Source organism: Crinia signifera, chromosome 3 (assembly GCF_055691185.1).
Source record: "Crinia signifera chromosome 3, ASM5569118v1, whole genome shotgun sequence".
Classification (NCBI taxonomy): Eukaryota; Metazoa; Chordata; class Amphibia; order Anura; family Myobatrachidae; genus Crinia; species Crinia signifera.
The window spans coordinates 276,798,079-276,805,989 of record NC_139219.1 but is presented as its reverse complement, the minus strand read 5'-3'; positions in this window follow the sequence as shown (position 1 = coordinate 276,805,989).

Below are 7,911 nucleotides of genomic sequence, written 5' to 3'. Positions count from 1 at the left end.
ACATGCAAAAGAGAAGGTACAAAAAGATCTTCGTGGAATACTAATACGGTGGTATGATATCAATTTTTAATGTAGTTTCTATAGGATGGGAAATGTGCAGACATAGTCCAAATCCAGTCCAAAAATATCCTGCAGCACTCAGGTCTCAATTGCTAACCCGGCAGCTCTGATTTCAACCTTGCGGTGTTCCTGAGTCCAACAAGTACAGTCGTTTCTAGAATAGCAATGAAAACACGCGCTCCGTAGTGCATGTAACTGTGATAAAATAATTGAATAGATGCACATAAAAACACAGAAGGATCACATACCACAATAGGCAGTATAAGAAACTGCAATCAATACAGCATGTGAACGGTGTCAAGCACACGTAGTGTTGGAGCTGGTTACACTCACATCCAAACTCCTTCGTTCAAGTGTCAATGCTAGGCCACACATTTTGTCATCAACATGGCCAGAGGGCTGGCCTAGCATCAGTCAGTTGCCTCTTTTGACCCCCGCCTCGACAATCAGAGTTTGCCTCAGCTGGGGATACCGATAACAGGCTAATAACTGTTTTAATAGTTTTGCCATACATAATCCATTTATACCAATAAAAATCATACACATAAATCATAAAATAATGCTTATACAGGTTGAGTATCCCTTATCCAAAATGCTCGGGACCAGGAGAATTTTGGATAACGGATTATTCCGTATTTCGGAATATTTTAATATTTCAATGATGTTTTTTGAAGTATCTTGCATTTATGCTGTATAAACACATAAAATACACACATATATATTTTATTACCACATAAAATACACACAAATATATTTTATTTGTTCAAAAAACAAGGTTTCAAAACATGAAACAAAATTTGTGTACTATCTCAGATACTGAATTTGAATGGCAAGCAATCATTTTCTTGTACATATATAGTGCCAGTTACATGTCATGTCCTCAGAAGTGCTGTTACATATGTCCCCAGTGAGTTTTTATAAAAAAAAAAAAATTTTCTTCACTTTCTGGAATGTATGGTTTTCGGAATAATTCGGATAACGGATATTCGGATACGGGATACTCGACCTGTATAGAAAAAAATGCTTACAGTATATAGAAAAAAAGCCCAAAGCATATATATATATATATATATATATATATATATATATATATCTGCAGCATTTTTTTAAAAGTGCAAAGGACGCAATATATATGAAATACACTAATTATATAGAAAATAACAGCTTGTGCATATATAGTGCAATATATACCAATACTAATGCGATTGTACCATCATACAGAATATATCCCATTCGCAGACTGGCGATTATACATACAGTAATATATATTTATACCCCCTGACGAAGTCCTCAGATGACGAAATGCATTGGGCGTGGCCTAAACTGACAACGCTGTGCTTTTGAAGTTCCTGACCACTGAGACCCTGGCGGCGGCGAAAAGGCTGGTCCCGGCTATTCAAGTCGTTGGTGCACCGTTTTGGATATCACTGTGGCAAGCTGTTTGCTGTTATCTATGATGTATGTGAGCCTGCACTTTTAGTAAAATTTGGGTACTTGTGGACAATCACGGCTCCCGCGATGTCCATCGCATAGTAAAAAATCGCATCGCATGCGATTTTTAACAGAAATGCATCCAAATGCATTGAAATGAGTATCAAACATGTTCAATGGCCCCCAAATGTCATTTTTCAGGCTGTACCACCCCCACTATCAACGCGAACCCGAAGCGTGGCGAGCGCAGCGACCCCGCGAGGGGCGGCGGTACACGTCCTACGACCTTTTCATTCCCCCACTATCCACGTCGGCGTGGAGTCGAGAATAGAAAGTGTGGCGAGCCACCGAGCCCGAAGCGTGGCGAGCGGACACGGATACCTTCACAGGTATACGCGTCCCCTCGCGGGCTACACAGGTGTCCTCGGTGGCTCGCTGCGCTCGCCACACTTTCTATTCTCAACTCCACGCCGACGTGGATAGTGGGGGTATGAAAAGGTCGTAGGACGCGTACCAAGACCTTTTCATACCCCCACTATCCACGTCGGTGTGGAGTTGAGAATAGAAAGTGTGGCGAGCGCAGCGAGCCACCGAGCGCTCGCCACGCTTCGGGTTCGCGTTGATAGTGGGGGTGGTACAGCCTCAAAAATGACATTTGGGGGCCATTGAACATGTTTGATACTAATTTCAATGCATTTGGATGCATTTCTGTTAAAAATCGCATGCGATTTTTCAAAAATGCTTAAAACTGCAAAAATCGCATCCCATCGCATGCCACTACATTTGGCATGTGATGGGAGCCGTAAAAGTACACAAGTACCGAAACATATATACAGGATACTACTCACATATTGAAAATAATAAATGAGCTAAATTGGTCCAAAAAGTACAAATGGTGCACGGTTGATGTACAGGTGCTCTATACCTCAATCCCTCGTGGGAAAGGTATAGTTGCAGTAAGGAAAAGGCTTGGACAGGATCCTGAGATGGATCTGGAGAGGGCAGATTTTGTATGTAAATGTTTGGACTTCGTCCTTCGGTATAATTATTTTAGTTTTCTTGAGGTATACTACCTGCAGCAGTGTGGAACTGTGATGGGGAGTATCTGTCCCCCTAGTCTAGCAAATATACACATGAGTCAATGGGAGATGGGCATATTGGAGGGTGTATATATATATATATATATATATATATATATATATATATATATATATATATATATATATATATATATATATACAGTATAAGGAAAAAATTGTCATGTTTAAACGATACATCGACGACATCGTTATTGTATGGGACGGGACTATAATGGAATTTGAAAGTTTTATGACCCATATAAATGTTAACAATCATAATCTCTCGCTCACCCATACAATTAGTGATCCTAAAATTGAATTTTGATTTTTGGATCTGGTAATCTCTACAGAAAACTTTGATGAAACTCGTATGATTGATACATATACCCATTTAAAGTAGTGGATAGTAACAGCTATCTAGATTTCCAGAGTTGTCACTTAGATCGATGGAAAACAAATATCCCCTTCTCCCAGTACACGAGGCTTAGAAGGAACTGTATTGATATTAAAACATTGATCAACAGGCGGAGATATATTCTAAACAGTTCTGAGAAAAATGATATCCCGCTGATATTGTGAATGATGCACAAATAAAAGCAAGACAATGGGATAGGACAGACCTCCTTCAGTATAAAAATAAAGAAATAAGGAATAAAGACAATTTATTCAAACGATGTTTGAATGGTGTGCGTGATCTTTACCCCCCTCTTTTCTATGACCGTTCTTTAGTGCTGCCACCATTTATAGTCAGAAATAGCTGTCAATTAATAAATTTGACATTCTATTTGAAACGCCAACACTTGTGTCTGTCTCGTTATTTTTAGTGATAAGTTTATATGCAAAGTTTAAGTAAGTTTGTTTAAAGTGTGTGCTATAAGGTTACCGATGGTGAGTTTAAGAAAACAGGGCTGTTTAAGAAAGAGGTGACATAAACCACCGAAGGGACCTGAGTTGCTGGCACTTTAAGTAGCAAGTTGTTAGGGTGCTCTGACTAGGAATAAGATAGCCAATCAGGGATCAGGGGTGGAGTTGTGATGTTCTTAGAAAAGGCAGGAAGTTAGGTGAACTTCCTCTCTGGATCAGCTTTCCCCACCCTCCCATCCCTATTTTTCTATTTCTAGGCGGTGGTAAAGAACGGTCTTGTCTATATGAAAATCGTATGTAGATAGTGGGGTGCACTCTCCCGGCATCAATATGTTGTTAGCCGATGCCCCTGGACAGGGGATGGTCTGCACCATCTGCACGGGTGGGTTGTGATTGGAAAGTTGAACACCAACGATGTTTGAATGGTGTGTGTGATCTTTACCCCCTCTTTTCTATGACCGTTCTTTAGTGCCGCCACCATTTATAGTCAGATATAGCTGTCAATTAATACATTTGACATTCTATTTGAAACGCCAGCACTTGTGTCTGTCTCGTTATTTTTAGTGATAAGTTTCTATATAAAGTTTAAGTAAGTTTGTTTAAAGTGTGGGCAAAAAGTATCACACGCAGATCGCAAGGGTTTTAACCCTTGCGATCCTGATGCGCGCTCCCATATTGCACGGCAGAAAGTCTTGGCTGCCTTGACTATATAGAGCAGATCTGCACTATATAGTCAAAATTGTATGCCATCGCATGCATGCCGTGCAATGCGATCCCGATGCGATCTGAACGCATCGGGGTTCGCATCGCACAACACATCTGACCGCGTGTACACACCATTAAAGTGCCATGGTTGTGGTTTGATTATTGTATTTTATTTCATTGACTCTTTAGCTGGCCATACATCAGAAAGATCGATCTTAAGATCGATTGCGCTCATGATTGTGTACAATTTCCCTTAAAATCCCCGGCAGTCCTTGGTGGTTTTTGGACACACAATCTACTCACAATCCACCATACAATCAGTCATATAATCCATCTGCTGCATGATTGTATGATTGTGTACACAACATGTGCACACAATCTGCATACAATCCATTTTACAATCAATTGAGATTGTATGATTGGGTACAATATCTTTCTGATGTATGGCCACCTTTAGCTTGTAGATTTTCATAATGGCTATTTACCAGGGATGGAGTATACAGTATATTGCATCACAAATTATAAGGTAGGTGAGATAATCATTAGATGTGTACAGTTAGTCACATGCAGTTACAGATTAACAACACCTATCAAAACCTTGCCAAGTTAAATTATTATTTCCAAAAGAAACCACTTAACTATTTGCTATACTTTGTAGAACACAACTACATTGTTTAATAATAACATCTGCAGCGCAGTTAATGGCTTGCCTTATACTCCTTTTACTCTGAGATGTAAGAGTCCAGGGTCTTGTCCGGGTCCGGTTTTTACTTAGTCCCAATCCATCCTAAACATTGCTGTTTAGCTCATCGGTCTCCCCAAACAACTATCTGCCTCGTCCCCTCTCTGCCAGGCCCTATACTGGAAAACTCTCCTCTCCCATCAGAGTCTTCACCTTCAAACAGGCACTGAAAACACATTTCTATATTCAATCTGACTAGTTCTCATCCTGCCCTTCTGTGTTTCCTCACACACTGACTCACTCCTCTGTGTCACCCATGTCTGTCTGCCCCTCCCCTATCCTCTGTGTCACTCATGTCTGTCTGCCCCTCCCCTCTAGTATGTAAACTCTATGGAGCAGTGCCCATTTCTGCCATGTGCTCTTTCTTTCCTTTCCTCATTATGGCCCTTATTCTGGTTGGTGCGGTCAGAGCCGCACACGGGGCTCCGACCGCACAAACCAAGGGCCGCCCACCCGACGGATCGCCACGGCCGTCCGTACACGGACGGCTGGCGATCCGCACAAAAATGGTGGAGGCTACGCCTCCACCATGGTGGGAGCTGCCCCCTGCCTTCGATGGTCGACGACCATCGAAGGCAGGCCCGCACGCCGCGGCAGCTCCCGCAAGCTCAGACCACACGGACAATCGTCCGTGTGGGAGCTTGAAAGGGGGCTGAAAGCTGACATCCGGCGACGTCAGCTTTCCGCCCCCATGTCATGGTAATGAGGGCGTCATGCCCTCATTACCATGCATACGCCCCGCGTTTGCATGGGAACGCCCATGAAACGCGGGGCGTACACATAGGGTAATGAGGGGCTGAAGCCCCTCACGCCCCTATACTCCCCCTTTGCGGCGGACGAAATCCGTCTGCGGCGAAGGGGGCTGCACATGCGCAGAATGACCTCTGCGCATGTGCAGAACAAAAACATCGGCGGTACGGCCGCACGCGGGCCGTACCGAGCCGAGTAGAATAAGGGCCTATCTCCTTCCCTTTGTCACCAGCGCCACTGAACTATCTGGTTCCACTGGTGCTGCTTTGTGTGTATGATGTCTGTATATGCAGCAATGTTTATATGGCTTGCATCCAATATACCTTTGCTGTTAGTAATGGTACGTTTTTGCACTTTATGGGCCCGATTCAGACCTGCTCATAGAGCAGCCAATTTGGCCCCTCTGTTGATAGTGGGGGCCTGGTTATGCACATGTGCAGACCTCCGCTGCAGGCGGCTTTTCACTCACCAGGGTGCTTGCGCAGTGATTGACAGCCAGGTGGCATTCCAGGGTGGTCACCCGACGTTTCATGGGCGTGCTCACAAAAATGGTGGGCGTGCCGATAGAAACGCTGGGTGGGCCTCAGAGAACACAGGCCTTCCCCCGCTCGGGGCGGGCAGCTGACATCACATGACGTAAGCACCAGCCCCTAATTTGGCAAACACTGTGCAGCTGGTGGACAACCTTTCGGCTGTGAGCTGAGGAAAAGTCATTAAATTTCTCCTGTGTGCGGGCGGATGTGTAAATGTACACATCTGCTTGCAGTGTAGCGAGTGTATTCAGGCAGCGCGCGGGGGGGGGGGGGGGGGCGTGCGTTAGGCGGGGCGGTGTCAACCTGCTCGCTAGGCTCCCCTATGTTTAGTCATGTTGTAACGGGTTGGGATCATTGAGTCTACAGAAAGTTGGTCGACATGGGACAAGGTCGACATGGGTCTAGGTCGACAGTTCAATAGGTCGACACAAGCATTAGGTTGACAAGGGGTTTTTCACTGTTTTTTTTAAGCGAATGTCAACACAGTCGACATGGACACTGTTTGAAGTCCACCGCATCCCCTCGTATCACTCGCAATGCTTCGGGCGCGGCGCCTTGCTGTGCTCTGCACACTATTTTATTCTCCCACCACGCCATAGTGGATGGTAGGGCATAAATTACTGCCTGACGGCACATGTCGGCTCACAAAACAGTGAAAACCCCTATGTCAACCTTTTGACTGTTGACCTAGACACTGTCAACTTAATGCTTGTGTCGACCTAATGACCTGTCGACCTAAACCCATGTTGACCTTGACCCATGTCGACCGAGAACCATGTCGACCTAACGATTGACGACCATCTTGCTGTAGACCCAATGACTGTATTCCTTTGTAACTGTATCTGCACTATATAAGGCGCTGCAGGCCTCTTGTGGAGCCCTATATACAGGGCCAGATTAAGGTATGTGGGGGCCCTGGACAGGTGGTACCTTAGAGCCGGGCAGCGGGATCCGTGCAGCGCTGGGGAGGCAGTGCAGGGACCCCACTGCTAACTTCCTATCTGCCACAGCTCCCCACCGCTGACTGCAGTGCCCAGGGACCCCCTGCCCGCCCTGCGCTGCCCGACCCGCTGCCTGCCACCCACCCACCACTGCCGCAGCAGTGCTGATGTGGGGGCCCCAGGATGACTGCCCCGGTCGCCCCGTGCTTAATCCGTTCCCTGCCTATATATAAAGTATAATAATAGTAATAAGAATTTTCATACACAGACTACACTCAGTAGGCCAGATGTACATAATAGGTAGCGGTTTTGGGAAGATTGAGATTTTTTACTAAATATCTCATATTTTTCACAAATCGCAAATGTCATAGGGTGCGGTTAGTGTAAAAAATGTTACCTTTACTAAAAAGGCCACATATCAAATCACATCCAGATGTTTTTCCATTAAAAACTATAGGAGTCACAAATGCAATAGAATGCGATTGTTAAAATCTAACAAAAAACCTTACCAAAAATTGCCAGAATAATAGACAAGGTTCAGGCAGGTGAGTTTGACAGAAGCATTCACACATCAATGAGATCTGTGCAGGCTTCTGTCTGGAAAAGTGTTCAAATAGTTCAAAAAGTTTAAAAGAAGAGATGCGCAGTCCTCCCTCCTAAGCATAACCAGCCCCGGGCTCTTTGAGACAGTCCTGGTTGTAAAAATACAGACAAAACAAATTACTGATTGTATGAACCAGCATTGGGCTTTTATACCAGGCCTGGCTACTTTCATGTGTAAAGATGCTGTCCCTTCCACAATGTAT